Consider the following 20168-nt stretch of genomic DNA (forward strand, 5'->3'; position numbering starts at 1 on the left):
AGATTAACGTCCCAAGACCAAAGGAACTTCAGATTGTCAATTGTAAACAGTATCCAGAATCAAGTTACATAATGTGTATATTTTTTATTATTTTAATAAATGTGTGTGAAAATTAATCCAGTTCTGTTTAAAGTTGGTCAGCATCAATCTGCTACTCTAAGCGTGCAAGTGGCATTTCTATCGTCTGACCTAACAGCAGAAGATAAACACGCCACAATAGAACCACGAGACATATTGCTGACACTTGCCTACTTCGTTAGAGCGACAAGTCAAATAATCTGATGGTGTGTGTACCGAAGGTCTTACAGTACGCACACCACAAGGAGCTTGTGGCACAACTTGACTAGAAGAAGGGATCGGTTGGTAGGACATGTTCTGAGACATCGAGGCACCACCAATTTAGTATTAGCGTGGAGGGTAAAAATCGAAGACGGAGACCAAGGGATGAATACAGTAAGCAGATTGAGAAGGATGTAGGCTGCAGTAGGTACTGGGAGATGAAGAAGCTTGCACAGGATAGAGTAGCATGGAGAGCTGCCTCAAACCAGTCTCAGGACTGAAGACCACAACAACAACAATATTAGGGGTCCACAAGTTTTCAGATCATCCCCACGGCAGCATCCTCCAGAATGTGGTAACGGTACGGGGTTGTAAGCCAAAGCCAGTCGTTATTCCGCGGGCTCCCCTGCTGGTCTGTTCAAAACACACCTCCCCCACCGCCGTCTCGTCGGAAACTGGGCGGCAGCCTCTGCGCCGCCGGAGTTCTTTGCAGCGTCCCGGCTGGCCCGCGCCCTTCGCGATCCGCGGTCTCCTCTTCGTCTCCCAAGTGCACTGGACCGAGCCGCAGCCGCAGGGAGTCTGGGTACGGGAGAGCGTGATTCTGCGGCGTGGCCTAGGTAGGTAGGTTGTCGTTCAAGGTGTGTGGGGGGGAAGGGGGGGCGGGAGGCACCGTTGATGGGTGGGAGGGGGGGGGGGGGAGCACGGCGTGCCTCTCCGGCGGTGAGCGCGGCCAGTCGCTGCGTGGCGTGTTGCTGGCGTGGTCGCGCCGCCTCTCGTGTGCCCGCGTGTGTTCGCTTCCGTGTGCGTCGTCTGTTCTGCTCGGCCAGTGCTTCTGTGTCACCGCTGCGACAGACAGTGCAGCCGCCCTGCCTCAGCGTACCAGGGTCCGGAACGCCGCGGGAGGGTCACCTATGAGGCAACCTGGACCCGCGTAGGAGAACACCAGCAGGTAAACAACGACGCCGCCGCCGGGCAGGCGTCACTATCTGCCCATTGTCTGAGCCGAGGAGGAGTTAGAACTCGTGGCGGGAGTGTGACAGCGACTACTCTACACCCCGCCACCAGCCTATAGTGAAATCTTGATTAGGATGCCTTTTTTACATCTGCATTTATACTCCGCAAGCCACCCAACGGTGTGTGGCGGAGGGCACTTTACGTGCCACTGTCATTATCTCCCTTTACTGTTCCAGTCGCGTATGGTTGGCGGGAAGAACGACTGCCGGGAAGCCTCCGTGCGCGCTCGAATCTCTCTAATTTTACATTCGTGATCTCCTCGGGAGGTAAAAGTAGGGGGAAGCAATACAAAGTGTTACAAAAAGGTACGACCAAACTTTCAGGAAACATTCCTCACACACAAATAAAGAAAAGATGTTATGTGGACATGTGTCCGGAAACGCTTAAATTCCATGTTAGACCTCATTTTAGTTTCGTCAGTATGTACTGTACTTCCTCGATTCACCGCCAGTTGGCCCACTTGAAGGAAGGTAGTGTGACTTCGGTGCTTGTGTTGACATGCGACTCATTGCTCTACAGTACTAGCATCAAGCACATCAGTACGTAGCATCAACAGGTTAGTGTTCATGACGAACGTGGTTTTGCAGTCAGTGCAATGTTTACAAATGCGGAGTTGGCAGATGCCCATTTGATGTATGGATTAGCACGGGGCAATAGCCGTGGCGCGGTACGTTTGTATCGAGACAGATTTCCAGAACGAAGGTGTCCCGACAGGAAGACGTTCGAAGCAATTGATCGGCGTCTTAGGGAGCACGGAACATTCCAGCCTATGACTCGCGACTGGGGAAGACCTAGAACGACGAGGACACCTGCAATGGACGAGGAAATTCTTCGTGCAGTTGACGATAATCCTAATGTCAGCGTCAGAGAAGTTGTTGCTGTACAAGGTAACGTTGACTGTATGGAGAGTGCTACGGGAGAACCAGTTGTTTCCGTACCATGTACAGCGTGTGCAGACACTATCAGCAGCTGATTGGCCTCCACGGGTACACTTCTGCGAATGCTTCGTCCAACAATGTGTCAATCCTCAATCCAGTGCAAATGTTCTCTTTACGGATTAGGCTTCATTCCAACGGGATCAAATTGTAAATTTTCACAATCAACATGTCTGGGCTGACGAGAATCCGCACTCAGTTGTGCAATCACGTCATCAACACAGATTTTCTGTGAACGTTTGGGCAGGCATTGTTGGTGATGTCTTGATTGGGCCCCATGTTCTTCCACCTACGCTCAATGGAACACGTTATCATGATTTCATACGGGATACTCTACCTGTGCTGCTAGAACATGTGCCTTTACAAGTACGACACAACACGTGGTTCATGCACAATAGAGCTCCTGCACATTTCAGTCGAAGTGTTCGTACGCTTCTCAACAACAGATTCGGTGACCGATGGATTGGTAGAGCTGGACCAATTCCATGGCCTCCACGCTCTCCTGACCTCAACCCTCTTGACTTTCATTTATGGCGGCATTTGAAAGCTCTTGTCTACGCAACCCCGGTACCAAATGTAGAGACTCTTGTGGTCGTGTTGTGGACGGCTGTGATACAATACGCCATTCTCCAGGGCTGCATCAGCGCAACAGGGATTCCATGCGACGGAGGGTGGATGCATGTATCCTCGCTAACGGAGGACATTTTGAACATTTCTCGTAACAAAGTGTTTGAAGTCACGCTGGTAGGTTCTGTTGCTGTGTGTTTCCATTCCATGATTAATGTGATTTGAAGAGAAGTAATAAAATGAGCTCTAACATGGAAAGTAAGCGTTTCCGGACACATGTCCACATAACATATTTTCTTTTTTTGCGTGTGTGAGGAATGTTTCCTGAAAGTTTGGCCGTTACCTTTTTGTAACACCCCGTATATTCGATACCTCATCCAGAAACGCATCCTCTCGAAACCTGGACAGCAAGCTACACCGCGATGCAGAGCGCCTCTCTCGCAGAGTCTGCCACTTGAGTTTGCTAAACATCTCCGTAACGCTATCACGCTTACCAAATAACCCTGTGACGAAACGCGCCGCTTTTCTTTGGATCTTCTCTATCTCCTCTGTCAATCCGACCTGGTATGGATCCCACACTGGTGAGCAATACTCAAGTATAGGTCGAACGAGTGTTTTGTAAGCCACCTCCTTTGTTGATGGACTACATTTTCTAAGCACTCTCCCAATGAATCTCAACCTGGCACCCGCCTTACCAACCATTAATTTTATATGATCATTGCACTTCAAATCGTTCTGTACGCATACTACCAGTGTTTGTTCCGCTATCATATAATCATACAATAAAGGATCCTCTTTCTACGTATTCGCAATACAGTACATTTGTCTATGTCAAGGGACAGTGCTCGTGGTCGTGCGGTAGCGTTCTCGCTTCCCACGCCCGGGTTCCCGGGTTCGATTCCCGGCGGGGTCAGGGATTTTCTCTACCTCGTGATGGCTGGGTGTTGTGTGCTGTCCTTAGGTTAGTTAGGTTTAAGTAGTTCTAAGTTCTAGGGGACTTATGACCACAGCAGTTGAGTCCCATAGTGCTCAGAGCCATCAAGGGACAGTTGCCACTCCCTGCACCAAGTGCCTATCTGTTGCAGATCTTCCTGTATTTCGCTGCAATTTTCGAATGCTGCAACTTCTCTGTATACTACAGCATCGTCCGCGAAAAGCCGCATGGAACTTCCGACACTATCAAAAAAATGGCTCTGAGCACTATGGCACTTAACATCTGAGGTCATCAGTCCCCTAGAACGTGGAACTACTTAAACCTAACTAACCTAAGGACATCACGCATATCCATACCCGAGGCAGGATTCGAACCTGCGACTGTAGCGGTCGCGCGGTTCCAGACTGAAGCCCCTAGAACCGCTTGGCCACAACGGCCGGCCCGACACTATCTACTAGGTCATTTATATGTATTGTGAATTGTGAAAAGGAATGGTCCCATTACACTCCCCTGTGGCACGCCAGAGGTTACTTTAACATCTGTAGACGTACTCCATTGAGAACAACATGCTGTCTTCTGTTTGCTAAAAACTCTTCAATCCAGCCACACAGCTGGTCTGATATTCCATAGGCTCTTACTTTATCAGGCGACTGAAAATCACAGTAACAACAACAAATAAAATATGAATTAAAAAACACGTTCAGTCACAGCTTAACGTTTTCTCATGAAGAACACGATGCATTTTGGACCCTGTGCGTCCATCATCAGGTGTGATTTGTCTTGATATGTGCTTTGTTTTTTGTCTTGAATGTGGTGAAATGCGTATTCCTGTGATGAAAATGTTTGATATTAGGTTACGAATTTCGTAAGTCAAACGCGGAAAATATGTGCAAAATAGTGGGTAAGATGAACAGTGTAAACTTACCACAGTCCAAGAAAAGCTTTTTTAACGTTTTGGCACCATCATACAGTCTTTCAAAAATGGTTCAAATGGCTCTGAGCACTATGAGACTTAACGCCTGAGGTCATCAGTCCCCTAGAACGTAGAACTACCGAAACCTAACTAACCTAAGGACATCACACACATCCATGCCCGAGGCAGGATTCGAACCTGCGACCGTAGTGGTCGCGCGGTTCCACATACTGTCTTGTCTCCATCCTTTTCGTACATATCACTTCACTCAAGAGACACGCTTGTAAACATTTCACAGATGCCTTTGTATATGGTACGATCAAAGAAATTTATTCGTACTGCTAAAGATACAATTATTAAACAATTGACGTATGCAGGGAATAACTTTAGGATAGCTCTTTAAAACTACTGAAGTAATTGTGGCTTGCGAAATTTGTTTCCTCATTTGACATAGAATCTGGAGATATACCTCCATAGAATGAAAAACCAGAATCTATGTTAAATGAACAGACAGATTTCCCAAGCCACAGTGTTCCGGCGTAACGTAAAGCGCCAGCATACCGGGCTGGAACGTTACAGCAGAGAAGGTTGTGAGGCTGCGTCAGCCAGTATTGCGTTGACTAAGACGGCATCACGACAAGAGCGTCCCCTATACGAAGAGAATATAAGCGCCGCTTCACCTGGCACCGGCTCTGTAGGCTGTAGAGCAGCGTACTAAGCTGCTGCCAGCCCGCCCCCTTCGGGGGGAATTGAAAATCAATAAAGGAACAAAAAAAAAAAAAAAAAAAATAGCACCGGCCGCACTAGAAGACGAACCGTCATCCAAACGCTTTAGCCGCAACTTATGAACTTTTGTGTTTTGCTTGCATTGACATTTTATATACCAAATAACACTGATTATTTGCATGTCGCCAATTGCTTGCGACACCTCTTTGTGAAAACGCAAATTTAAATATTGTCAATTTAATTTGCTGAATAAACTTCATTAATAAGATTTGCTTGAATTGTTGTCTAGCTATCCGAAAAGACACCTTCCTAGGCACCCTATATTAGGCGATTGGCAGGATGCGACAAACAGTTATTTCAGTATATAAGAAACTATCAGCGTCGATTGCGGTAATGAAACCAACCTTTACCTAGGTTTCAGGCCAAATTATTGAGCCATCTTCAGAAGATATACCTGAATCTATAATTTGTCTAAGTGGGCATGGTCTAGAAATAAAACTAAAACAGCCTGAATAGGCGTAGTCACATTTTAAAAATGCGCTACTTAAGTACTAAGTCAACACCAAGACTTGACTTAAGCTGTGGCGTGCGCCTCGTCTCCATGGACGCCGTGCGGTGGGCCTCGGGAGCTCACGTGAAACAAAGTAGGACTAGGTGACGCGCTGCAGATCAACATGGCGGGGAACACTGCGCATGTCTAACTGACAAGGGGAGGCCGCCAATTGTGAAATTCAGATTCGATTCATACTGCACATAATAAAAGCTCATGGCCAGAGGTGTAATGTGGCAAAGCACTAAGATGCACTTCTCAGCCGTTGTCGATAAAACCGACAGTTAAAAAGAAACCGTTGCGGTGAAATACTCTCTACGATTTACAATTTTCTACAGCGTTGTGGCGCAGCGGTAAACGCTCGGGTTTGTAATCCGAAAGTCGCCGGATCGAATCTCGCGCCATGCAACTTTATTTTTTTAGTATTTGTGTTTTGTAATTCAAATGTGTATATATGCACACACACACACATATATATATATATATATATAATTCCCGGCAATCAGTTGCAACAATTATGCATATAATAAGTTGTTGAATGTCGTTTGTCGTGGAAAAACTGGCGACTTCGAACACCATTATGTTTTCCGCAAACAAAGTTGTATTTCACAAATGTCATTAATTGTCTTCATAATGTTTACCACGTATAGTTAACGGAAGACGTAGAAACGATATTCCGAAACGAATACGTATAGCGTAAGTCAAACGTTCGAATTAGAATAGAGACCCCACGAACACAAATTTGCTGTGGCAGGTATGAAATATAAACTTCGTTACTCGCTCGTTACACTTGATGGACAGATGTTGAATGGGCCGAAACGAGCCGCCGCATAACAGCGTAGTTGCCTGCTAACTTCGAAAGAAGGTAGATGCGGTCCCTAGCGCAACTTATAACATCGTCGAAAATCAGTGCGGGCGTGAGAGCTTTGGTACATCCTGTTAAACGGAAAATTGGAGGCGGTACAATTGGAGAGCGATCCGCCTTCACCAACATGCATAAGCAATTCATTAATTCGCGCCATGCGACTTTTTTATTATTAGTTTTTTGTAATTTAAATATATATATATATATATATATATATATATATATTTGAATTACAAAAAACTAATAATAAAAAAAGTCGCATGCCGCGGGATTCGATCCGGCGACCTTCGGATTACGAACCCGAGCGCTTACCGCTGCGCCTCGTCGCTGTAGAAAATTATTAACCGTAGAGAGTATTTCACCGCAACGGTTTCTTTTAACTGTCGATTTTCTCGACAACGGCTGAGAAGTGCATCTTGGTGCTTTGCCACATTACACCTCTGGCCATGAGCTTTTATTATGCGCAGTATGAATCGAATCTGAATTTCGCAATTGGCGGCCTCCCCCTGTGAGACCGTGACTGTCAAAGATAAAAGACCAACGCAGTTATATCTTAAAACAAATAACTTATAGAAAGGTTGAAAATCTTTAACATAAAGCCTCTGAACCACGTTATGACTAAAATGTAACAGACTATGCATGGATTTATGTAATTTAGAATACACTACCCCAGCTTACACTATTAGCATATATCGGCCCTTTCACAATGAATGCTGCATAACGCATCCATCGTTATTAATTAAAGATGACATAGGACATAAAACAGCGAAACTGTTATTTCATTGATTTTAAAGATCTGTTCTATTCCCTGCATATAACAACTGTTTCATAATTGTATCTTTAGCACTGCGAATAAATTCATCTTTGATCACACCATATACAAAAGGTTCCGTGAATTGTTTACAAACATGTGTATGCAAATGTGCCTCTTGAATGAATTGGTATGTACGAAAAGGATGGAGAAAACACTGTATGATTGTGCTAATATGTTAAAAGCGCATTTGTTGGATTATGTGGTAAGTCTACACTGTTCACCTTTTCCACTATTTCGCACATATTTTCCGCATTTGACTTACGAAATTCATAACCTAACATCGAACTTTTCCATGACAGGAATATGCATTTCACCTCATTCAAGATAAGAAAATAAAGCACATATTAAGACAAATCACACCTGATGTTGGACCCACAGGGTCAGAAATGCATCGTGTACTTAATAAAACACGTTAAGTTTTTTAACTCATACCTTCAGTGTATTGATTAGGGTGACCGACTTATATTCATACCGCGGCCTAGGTTAGGATGGAATGTGAGTGTTTGGTTGCGGCGGACTCAACGAATGTGAATGCAAAATAAAGGTTTTGGTAAAGACCAGGACTATAATGTAGCTCGGTATTTGCATTCGCTCCATATTTAACACCGTTTATCCGTTTATCAAAACATAGAAGTGCAAGGTGAATTCAGGCAACCTGTATTGGGTAGTAGACAAGCATTCGACGAGTTCCTTGCTCTATATGATGTACGTGATCGTATATAAACTATGATGAATGCAGGGGGTTTGATGGAGGGGAGGTGCAGTACGTAACTTTTACCATACTCGTTTGTGACACATTGATATTGCTAACAAAGGAAACAAACTACCAATATGAGCCGGTGATCATCAGTATATTTGATGAACAATGTTGTGTCTAGACAAGACAGCCTAGACACAATGAGAGGAAGCCGAAAGGCACGCGCTAAGCTAAAGCTGGATGGCGTGAGGTCTGAAACAGGATACGTAATGAATGCTATAAAGAAAAGTACGTAGCTTCTGGAATACTTAACTTTAATCCATCCTTTTGGTACATCTGGAAATTGTGGCGATACAAGTGGGACTCTTTAGATACAAGCAATGTTACTATTGGCGCCTTGCTAGGTCGTAGCCATTGACTTAGCTGAAGGCTATTCTAACTATCTGTTCGGCAAATGAGCGAGGCTTCGACAGTGTGCATCGCTAGCTACGTCGTCCGTACAACTGGGGCGAGTCCTATCCCGCATCTCGAGACGTGCCTTGTGGTGGCGCTCGGTCTGCGATCACTAACAGTGGCGACACGCGGGTCCGACATGTAATAATGGACCGCGGCCGATTTAAAACTACCACCTAGCAAGTGTGGTGTCTGGCGGTGACACCACAAACAATACCGTCTAGATCCCTAAATAAAATGTCTTTATTTATTACGACATTTGGGCAGCCGCCATCATCAGACAACAAAAAACAAGGAGCAGTGTCAGTACTGAAATCAGTAAAGCATTGACATTATATTCTTCTAGTTGTTGTGACCTTCAGTCAGAAAACTGGTTTGACGCAGCTCTCCTTATTAGTCCATTCTGTGTATGCTTCTTGGTCTTTGCATAACTAGTGCAGCCTACATCCATTAGAATCTGCCTTCTGTTTTTAAGACTTGGTTTCCCATGCTTCCTAGGAATACGCTGGACTCGTCGTCTGCATCAGGGAGTACGGTTCAAACACAGTTAAAATACAGAACAAAGTTTGTGCGATTCAAAGACAGGAGTTGCTCACGACTTCTCTCTCCCTGGTAACTGACGGCTGCCCTGACAGGAAGGGTATCTTTTCCCTAAGGCAAATAGAATAAGTTTGCCAAGTTTTTACTGCTGTGGACAACGGGATGATGATGGCATTGAAACAGAGGATGACACGCGTAAAGCTGAAATACTAAACACCTTTTTCCAAAGCTGTTTCACAGAGGAAGACCGCACTGCAGTTCCTTCTCTAAATCCTCGCACAAACGAAAAAATGGCTGACATCGAAATAAGTGTCCAAGGAATAGAAAAGCAACGGGAATCACTCAATAGAGGAAAGTCCACTGGACCTGACGGGATACCAATTCGATTCTACACAGAGTACGCGAAAGAACTTGCCCCCCTTCTAACAGCCGTGTACCGCAAGTCTCTAGAGGAACGGAGGGTTCCAAATGATTGGAAAAGAGCACAGATAGTCCCAGTCTTCAAGAAGGGTCGTCGAGCAGATGCGCAAAACTATAGACCTATATCTCTTACGTCGATCTCTTGTAGAATTTTAGAACATGTTTTTTGCTCGCGTATCATGTCATTTCTGGAAACCCAGAATCTACTATGTAGGAATCAACATGGATTCCGGAAACAGCGATCGTGTGAGACCCAACTCGCCTTATTTGTTCATGAGACCCAGAAAATATTAGATACAGGCTCCCAGGTAGATGCTATTTTTCTTGACTTCCGGAAGGCGTTCGATACAGTTCCGCACTGTCGCCTGATAAACAAAGTAAGAGCCTACGGAATATCAGACCAGCTGTGTGGCTGGATTGAAGAGTTTTTAGCAAACAGAACACAGCATGTTGTCATCAATGGAGAGACGTCTACAGACGTTAAAGTAACCTCTGGCGTGTCACAGGGGAGTGTTATGGGACCATTGCTTTTCACAATATATATAAATGACTTAGTAGATAGTGTCGGAAGTTCCATGCGGCTTTTCGCGGATGATGCTGTAGTATACAGAGAAGTTGCAGCATTAGAAAATTGTAGCGAAATGCAGGGAGATCTGCAGCGGATAGGCACTTGGTGCAGGGAGTGGCAACTGACCCTTAACATAGACAAATGTAATGTATTGCGAATACATAGAAAGAAGGATCCTTTATTGTATGATTATATGATAGCGGAACAAACACTGGTAGCAGTTACTTCTGTAAAATATCTGGGAGTATGCGTGCGGAACGATTTGAAGTGGAATGATCATATAAAATTAATTGTTGGTAAGGCGGGTGCCAGGTTGAGATTCATTGGGAGAGTGCTTAGAAAATGTAGTCCATCAACAAAGGAGGTGGCTTACAAAACACTCGTTCGACCCATACTTGAGTATTGCTCATCAGTGTGGGATCCGTACCAGATCGGTCTGACGGAGGAGATAGAGAAGATCCAAAGAAGAGCGGCGCGTTTCGTCACAGGGTTACTTGGTAACCGTGATAGCGTTACGGAGATGTTTAATAAACTCAAGTGGCAGACTCTGCAAGAGAGGCGCTCTGCATCGCGGTGTAGCTTGCTCGCCAGGTTTCGAGAGGGTGCGTTTCTGGATGAGGTATCGAATATATTGCGTCCCCCTACTTATACCTCCCGAGGAGATCACGAATGTAAAATTAGAGAGATTAGAGCGCGCACGGAGGCTTTCAGACAGTCGTTCTTCCCGCGAACCATACGCGACTGGAACAGGAAAGGGAGGTAATGACAGTGGCACGTAAAGTGCCCTCCGCCACACACCGTTGGGTGGCTTGCGGAGTATCAATGTAGATGTAGATGTAGATGTAGATGTAGATGTAGAACGTACTGGACAGAGTAAACGCCTACGAAAGGAAGAGTTTCAATTTATTTTGAACTGCGAGATACATTAGAGAAGATAAACAAGATCGCTAATAATAACCTTTATTCTCGATAACCGGTTCCGCCAAACACTGTTACCATCTTCAGAACTCGAGGGACAGCTTATTGCATATTTCTTATTGGAAATTTCTGGTAAGGTCTTATGGCACCAAACTGCTGAGGTCATCGGTACCTAAGTTTAAGTTAGATTAAATAGTGTGTAAGCTAACTTACGCCAAGGACGACACACACAGCCGTGCCCGAGAGAGGTCTCGAACCTCCGATAAGGGGAGCCGCGCGGACCGAGACAAGGCGGCTTAACTCGCGCGGCTACCTCCCATGGCCATATTTCTTAAAATAGCAGTAAAAGTGTTTTGCTCAGGAAATGGCAGGTACGTAACAGATGCCGACGCATTCTTCTAGTCTGCTACGCACATGTCAATTCACTAGAAAGAGTACTTTTATTGCTATTTTAGGAAACATGCAATAACCTGCCCGTCGAGATCTGAAGATGGTAACATTGATCACCGAAATCGTTTATCGAGAATAAACATCATTAGCGAACTTGGCAGCGAAGAGTTTATCTTCTCTAATGTAAAACGAAGAGTGTGTTCAAGCCTTGGTCTCGCTCAACAGTTCCCGCGCCCCCACTCCAAACTTGCCTCCACTACCAAACTGATAATTTCTTAATGTCTCTACATGTGTCCTATCAACCAATTCCGTTTTCTAGTCAAGTTGTGCCCGCTCGTAAGATACTGCATCGCAAACAGAATATTATTCAAGTGTGTGAAATCCCTACCAAATAGAGCTAATAGGGATATTGAACTCATACAGAGCAGGGCAGCACGAGTGGTCACGGGTGTGTTTGAGCCAAGGCAGGGCGTCACTGAGATACTCGAAAACCTGACCTGGCTGACACTGGAAGACGCAGACCATCCCGTAAAAGGCTACGTATGAAATGTCGAGAACAAGAGCTAAGTGAGAGGTCTAGGGAGAGACTGCAGTCCCTTACGTATCGCTCCCGTAAAGACCACGAACTCATTAGGAGAGCGCGCACAAAAGCGTTTAAGCAGTCTCTTTTTTTCTCGCTCCATAACAAACTCTGAACGTGAAGAAACCTCACTACTTGCTACGACGGGATAACTATATTCTGTCGTGGTATCGTGTATCATTGCTATTACACTCTTGTCAGGGAATTCACAGTGGTTTGTAAAATATGGATGTCTATCTACTCACAGAACAAAACGCAAAAAACTTTGTATCCATTTACTGCAATATCAGTGAGTCACAACTGAATGAGTGAAGTCGTACAGTGTTCTACGCTGAAGCGCCAAAGAAACTGGTATAGGCATGCGTATTCAAAAACAGAAATATGTGAACAGGCAGAATACGGCGCTGCGGTCGGCAACGTCTATATAAGAAAACAAGTTTCTGGCGCAGTTGTTAGATCGGTTACTGCTGCAACAATGGCAGGTTAACAAGATTTAAGTGAGTTTGAACGTGGTGTTATAGTCGGCGCACGACCGATGCGACACAGCATCTCCGAGGTAGCTATAAAGTGAGGATTCTCAGCCGACCGCGGTGGCCGAGCGGTTCTAGGCGCTTCAGTCTGGAACCGCGCGACCGCTACGGTCGCAGGTTCGAATCCTGCCTCGGGCGTGGATATGTGTGATGTCCTTAGGTTAGTTAGGTTTAAGTAGTTCTAATTTCTAGGGGACTGATGACCTCAGAAGTTGAGTCCCATAGTGCTCGGAGCCCTTTGAACCATTTTTTGAGGATTCTCCTGTACGACCATTTCACGAGTGAACCGTGATTATCAGGGATCCGGTAAAACATCAGATCTCCGACATCGATGTGGGCGGAAAAAAGATCCTGCAAGAACGGAAAGTGGGACAACTGAAGAGAATCGTTCAACGTGACAGAAGTGCAACCTTTTGGCAAACTGCTGCAGATTTCAATGCTGGGCCATCAACAAGTGTCAGCGTGTGAACCATTCAACGAAATATCGTCGATATGGGCTTTTGGAGCCGAAGGCCCACTCGTGTATCCTTGATGACTGTACGACACGAAGCTCTTCGCCTCACCTACGCCCGTCAACACTGCCATTGGACTGTTTATGACTAGAAACATGTTGCGTAATCGGACGAGTCTCGTTTCAAATTGTATCGAGCGGGTGGATGTGTACGGGTATCAAGACAACCTCATGAATCTATGGACTCTGCATGTCAGCAGGAAACTGTTCAAGTTTGTGGAAGCTCTGTATTGATGTGGGGCGTGTGCAATTGGAGTGATATGGGACCCCTGATACAAGTATATACGACTCTGACAGGTGACACGTACGTAAGTTACTGTCTGATCACCTGCATCCATTCATGTCCATTGTGCATTCCGACGGTCTCGGGCAACTCCAGAAGGACAGTGCGACACCCCAAATGTCCATAATTGTTACAGAGTGGCTCTTCTGAGTTTAAATACTTCCGCTGCCCACGAAACAGGCCAGACATGAAGATTATTGAGCACATCTGGGATGCCTTGCAACGTGCTGCTCAGAAGAGATCTCCACCGCCTCGTACTCTAACGGATTTACAAACAGCCCTGCAGAATGGATGTTGTCATTTCCTTCCAGCAGTACTTCAGACATTAGTGGAATCCATGTTACGTCTTGGTGCGGCACTTCTGCGTGCTCGCGTTGGCCCTACAAGATTTTAGGTAGGTGTACCAGTTTCTTTGGCTATCCAGTTTAATAATTCGTGGCGATAACGAAGGTACGAGCATATGGAACTGATCTCCAGATATGTGAGTGCCTCGAAGACTGCTTAAGTAATAGATCGGCGAGAGATCATCAGCTACAAGGCTTTCGTAAGGGTCTCCTCAGGAAAGCGTGCTAGGACGCTATTATTTACTATATACGAGGGCAGTTCAATAAGTAATGCAACACATTTTTTTTTCTCGGCCAATTTTGGTTGAAAAACCGGAAATTTCTTGTGGAATATTTTCAAACATTCCCGCTTCGTCTCGTATAGTTTCATTGACTTCCGACAGGTGGCAGCGCTGTACGGAGCTGTTAAAATGGCGTCTGTAACGGATGTGCGTTGCAAACAACGGGCAGTGATCGAGTTTCTTTTGGCGGAAAACCAGGGCATCTCAGATATTCATAGGTGCTTGCGGAATGTCTACGGTGATCTGGCAGTGGACAAAAGCACGGTGAGTCGTTGGGCAAAGCGTGTGTCATCATCGCCGCAAGGTCAAGCAAGACTGTCTGATCTCCCGCGTGCGGGCCGGCCGTGCACAGCTGTGACTCCTGCAATGGCGGAGCGTGCGAACACACTCGTTCGAGATGATCGGCGGATCACCATCAAACTCAGTGCTCAACTTGACATCTCTGTTCGTAGTGCTGTCACAATCGTTCACCAGTTGGGATATTCAAACGTTTGTTCCCGCTGGGTCCCTCGTTGTCTAACCGAACACCATAAAGAGCAAAGGAGAACCATCTGTGCGGAATTGCTTGGTCGTCATGTGGCTGAGGGTGACAATTTCTTGTCAAAGATTGTTACAGGCGATGAAACATGGGTTCATCACTTCGAACCTGAAACAAAACGGCAATCAATGGAGTGGCGCCACACCCACTCCCCTACCAAGAAAAAGTTTAAAGCCATACCCTCAGCCGGTAAAGTCATGGTTACAGTCTTCTGGGACGCTGAAGGGGTTATTCTGTTCGATGTCCTTCCCCATGGTCAAACGATCAACTCTGAACTGTATTGTGCTACTCTTCAGAAATTGAAGAAACGACTTCAGCGTGTTCGTAGGCACAAAAATCTGAACGAACTTCTCCTTCTTCATGACAACGCAAGACCTCACACAAGTCTTCGCACCCGAGAGGAGCTCACAAAACTTCAGTGGACTGTTCTTCCTCATGCACCCTACAGCCCCGATCTCGCACCGTCGGATTTCCATATGTTTGGCCCAATGAAGGACGCAATCCGTGGGAGGCACTACGCGGATGATGAAGAAGTTATTGATGCAGTACGACGTTGGCTCCGACATCGACCAGTGGAATGGTACCGTGCAGGCATACAGGCCCTCATTTCAAGGTGGCGTAAGGCCGTAGCATTGAATGGAGATTACGTTGAAAAATAGTGTTGTGTAGCTAAAAGATTGGGGAATAACCTGGTGTATTTCAATGCCTAATAAAACAACCCCAGTTTCAGAAAAAAATGTGTTGCATTACTTATTGAACTGTCCTCGTACAACGACAAATTATCTCTCAGACTGGCTGGGCAGCAATATGCAGTTATTTGCTGATGGTGCTAGTGATGCTGTGAAGCATTGTGACCATTGGTTGGTCGTTAGGTCGGTCATCTCATCGCCGACGTGTATTCGATCTTTCGATCGTTTCCGGGTGTTGGTGAGTCCGTTGGTTGGGGCAGAGCAGCGAGGAAGTGTCTGTGACGCGAGGTGGGGCCGGAGCCGCTGGCGGCGTGCACGGGCGGTTGGAGTTGTGAGGCGCTCCTTGCGAGGGTTACGAAGTTCGTCGCCCACCGATTCTGGACACTTAACCTACAATCAAGCCTCAACTGCTATCACATCTCTTCGTTTGATCCTGGTGGTTGCTTTCTGGGACGTTCCCGCAAGCAACAACGTGTGTGCATTGAAGTTTGCTAGAATCGCAGCTATCTTCCTTTGCGATGTTTAACTTAATTTAATTCATTTCTTCATTAATGAAGTGTACCAGCGGTATCTTCTGCCTTGTGGCCGTTGACGTCCCGGTTACCTGTCCTAGTCGTTGACGTAGGTTTTGGAAGTGGATTTTCCTCGTCGTGTTGACGTTGTCCAGCACGGCGTGTAGTTCGACAGCTGACGTGTTATTGGTGGTTTTGGGCGCTCATTCTGACTTGGCTGGATTGGGCACCAGTATCCCGAATGTTGTGCTATTGACGTCTTGTTGTCGTTTTCCTGCTCAGGTGGAGCAGAACTGATCTTGTTGGTTGTTTCGTCGGCCGGTTTCCAGTTGGGTTGCCTTCCAATTAAAGAGGTTGTCGGTCTGGCTGCCTGTCTCACCTAAACGTGTGTTAGTGTTACCTTCCCACGCCGACCCTTGGAACCTTCTGAGCGCCTTGTGTTTTACATAGTGATTTCCTTTTTAGTCTTAATTACTCTGTGTGGTCTTTGGCCGAGTTTTAGATTATCAAAATTGCAAGGTTTTTCTTCTTAGCCCTTAAGCCATAAAAAAAGAAGAATTTTTTCTTGTTTGGCATGAGGCCTTCACCAGAGTTTTACACGAAATATTTTAAGATAAGGCCTTCAGCCATTTCAAATTGAAAGCTCTTCTTCCCATGTCTTAATCCGTTAAATTGTTTTGTTGATATGCAGCCTTCTGCCGAGTTTTCAGCCTATATGGATTAAACATTGAAAATATTTGTCACGGCCTTAAGCTGTAGCACTGTTCTTGATTAATGTGTGGCGTTCAGCCGAGTTCTATGGGAAAAATTTGAGCTAAGGCTTTCAGCCTATTTATATTGAAGATAAAACTTTTTTTTCTAAAGAAGTGGAACCTCCAGAAGAACTCCTGGACCTCAGTTCTTTGCTTAGGTCTTGTGCCTTGGATTTTCGAAGTGGCCTTCAACCGATCTAAATTAAATCAAAGGAGGTCTTTCGTTAAAGTCTTGAGAGTTTTGATTCTTGCTTGTGTGATTGTGTGTTTTAACAAATAAAGTTTATATGTTGAGTGCAACTGACACTAACTTATTTTGGCCCTCTTCCACAAATATAACCTCATCCACTCTGTCCTGCTAGCTCAGGGATTTCACTTGACACTGTGGATATCGAAATTCCCTAACGATTTCTGAAATAGAGTATGCCATGTTTGTAGCTCCAACTTTCATTCCCGTCCAAAGTCTGTTAATTGCCGCCATGCGGCGATTATCACATCGGAAACCTTTCCACATGTATCACATACTTACATATGACTGCCCTTTTACCCTTGAGTAGGCGATACTAGCGCCATGTTTATATGTGCGTATCGCTGCCCCATGACTTAGTTCAGTGTATTATACGTCTTTCTCTATAGCTGACACCTATTGTTCTCGGAATTTTGTATGCAATAGAATCTCTTAAACATCTCAGCATTATGAACTTACATTGATAATATGAATTATGCAACATCCATTTACATTGATGGAGCAGAACTGGTCGATCAGTGCATAAATCGCGAATCTACTCTTCAAACCGACTGTATTGTCCACAAGACGTTTAATACGTTCTGGTAGGCTGCTGTAATCGTAGTATGTGTATTTATTAAGGAAAGTAAAATACAGTGTGTTTGAAAAAGGACGGCGTAATTTCAGAACTTCATATTTATTGATAACATACTACAAACATGGAATGAATTGCCAAATAGAATGAGATTTTCACTCTGCGCTGATATGAAACTTCCTGGCAGATTAAAACTGTGTGCCGGCCGAGACTCGAACTCGAGACCTTTGCCTTTCGCGGGCAAGGTTCGCAGGAGAGCTTCTGTAAAGTTTGGAAGGTAGGAGGCGAGGTACTGGCAGAACTAAAGCTGTGAGGACGGGGTGTAAGTCGTGCTTGGGTAGTTCAGAGATAGAGCACTTGCCCGCGAAAGACAAAGGTCCCAAGTTCGAGTCTCGGACCGCCACACATTTTTAATCTGCCAGGAAGCTTCAATTGCCAAATAGTCACAAAATCTTAAAGTTTCAGCTATGCTTTTACAGGCGCTGTCCAGTAGCGTCACGGAACAACATATTGTCGATAGCTAAATTCGTCATAAAACTTACACAACTTACCTGCTTTCACAGACGTCATGGAGACTGTCATTCTGTTCTTCGCTTGTTTTATGTCACGGGGTAAAGGGCAGATGAACACACTTTTCTTTACACATCCCCACAAGAAAAACCGCCTGGGGTCATGTCTGGCGATCTTGGAGGCCAGGAAAGCAGGGCAGTGTCTCGGGGTCCCGTGCGCCCTGTCCAGCGTCGAGGCAGAGTGAGAATCTGATGTACGTTGTTAGTCGGGGTGGTCGAGTTCAGCCGGCCGAAGTGGCCGTGCGGTTCTAGGCGCTGCAGTCTGGAACCGCGAGACCGCTACGGTCGCAGGTTCGAATCAAACCTCGGGCATGGATGTGTGTGATGTCATTAGGTTAGTTAGGTTTAACTAGTTCCAAGTTCTAGGGGACTAATGACCTCAGAAGTTAAGTCCCATAGTGCTCAGAGCCATTTGAACCATTTTTTTGGTCGAGTTCCATCCTGTTGAGAAACGAAGTCATCGGAGTCCACGTGAAGTTGCGGAAAAAGCCGATTCTGCAGAGTTTGAAGACAGCTCATTCCAGTCACTGTGTTGTCCTCAAAAAAGGAGGGACCGTACATTTTTTCAGGAGAAATGGCACAAACAACTTTTACTTAAAGTGGCAAGTAAATAAAAAAAAAACCTATAGCCGTCATGATTTTATTTTATCGCTACCAGTTTCAACGCTTCAGTGCGTCATCTTCAGGCTTTTTTTTTTTGATGCGATACAGGTTGATATGATCCCCATGCATACCACATCTGCTTCCAGAATTACTGGATACGCAGATGATAGTTGGAATGCTGACACATTATCTGCGTATCCAGTAATGCTGGCAACAGATGTGGTATGCATGGGGATCGTATCAACCTGTATCGCATCAAAAACAGCCTGAAGATGACGCACTGAAGCGTTGAAACTGGTAGTGACAAAATAAAATAAAATCATAAGGACGACTTGTCACGATAGTAAACGGCCGTCGTCCCAGAGACTTCCTGCTAAAAGGATGGACATACAAAAACGTTTACTTAAGGTGAGTCTTCCATGCTCAGTAATGTCATGAGGGTTGTGTAGTTATTTCGATTTACTTTTCCGCTAACATGTAGTGTTGCTTTATCACTGAAAATTAACCGTGGTAAAAAATGTATGATCTTCCATGTCGTGTGGCAGGGCGTTGCTGAAGTCAACGCATTTCTATTTATCACCAACCCGAAGAGTGTGCGCTAATTGCAGTCTGTATGGTTCATAGACCAAACGACGCCTTCACACTCACCAGACAGTCGTATGAGCCATCGCCAGTTCTCTGCTTGTGCGGTGACACCGCTCAGACGTTTGCCGAATTCTCTCCACCACGTAATCAGTTAGAGCGACGTCGACCTGCACTCTTATCTCAGCACAAGCATCCTGTCTCTTCAGACTGATTCGCCAATCTGAAGAAACAGGACGTCTGTGCTAAGGTAGTAGTCCAGGAAGACCTCGCTCTAACTGATGTGGTGGAGAGAATGATTTTCGGTGTTGGCGGATAAGTGGTAGAACGCCGACGAAAAGCACATTGGACCGAAATCATTGACTCACTCTTTGCAAACTGCAGCACACACAAGACCTTCTGTTGGGCGGACGTCATATTACTTCTGACTGACTGAAAACTGAGTAAACGCATGCCGGCCGCGGTGGTCTAGCGGTTCTAGACGCTCAGTTCGGAGCCGCGCGACTGCTACGGTCGCAGGTTCGAATCCTGCCTCGGGCATGGATGTGTGTGATGTCCTTAGGTTAGTTAGGTTTAAGTAGTTCTAAGTTCTAGGGGACTGATGACCGTAGATGTTAAGTCCCATAGTGCTCAGAGCCATTTGAACCATTTGAAGTAAACGCATTGAGTGATATCTGTCGGCGATTTTGTGGCTCTCTAGGGCACGCTCATTTCTTTTCAGACACGTTCCAGGTTTGGTTATTATTATCATCCAAGATCAGGTCATTCTTTTTGAAACGCCCTGTATTTCCGGTGGCAGGAAATGACGCTGAAGGGTCTCTCTCTGTCTCTATCTCTCTCTCTCTCTCTCTCTCTCTCTCTCTCTCTCTCACACACACACACACACACACACACACACACACACACACTCAAACTGTTACAGCCGTTGTTCCATTCGCCGTCTTTGGCAGCAATCAGATCCCCAGCTGAAACGTTTTGATGCCAAATTTG

The 20168-nt window shown here is 45.5% G+C and overlaps 1 protein-coding gene across 1 annotated transcript in view; it reads left to right on the forward strand.

The window, feature by feature from the left end:
• Positions 1–1028: 1028 nt before the first annotated feature.
• LOC124551004 (mediator of RNA polymerase II transcription subunit 1-like) overlaps positions 1029–20168 on the forward strand; it is a 597071-nt gene continuing 577931 nt past the window's right edge. Inside the window, exon 1 of the mRNA XM_047125846.1 lies at positions 1029–1228. The gene's annotated coding sequence lies outside the window, so the exon portion shown is untranslated. The remainder of the gene's footprint in view (positions 1229–20168) is intronic.

This window comes from Schistocerca americana, chromosome 9 (assembly GCF_021461395.2).
Source record: "Schistocerca americana isolate TAMUIC-IGC-003095 chromosome 9, iqSchAmer2.1, whole genome shotgun sequence".
NCBI classification, from domain to species: Eukaryota; Metazoa; Arthropoda; class Insecta; order Orthoptera; family Acrididae; genus Schistocerca; species Schistocerca americana.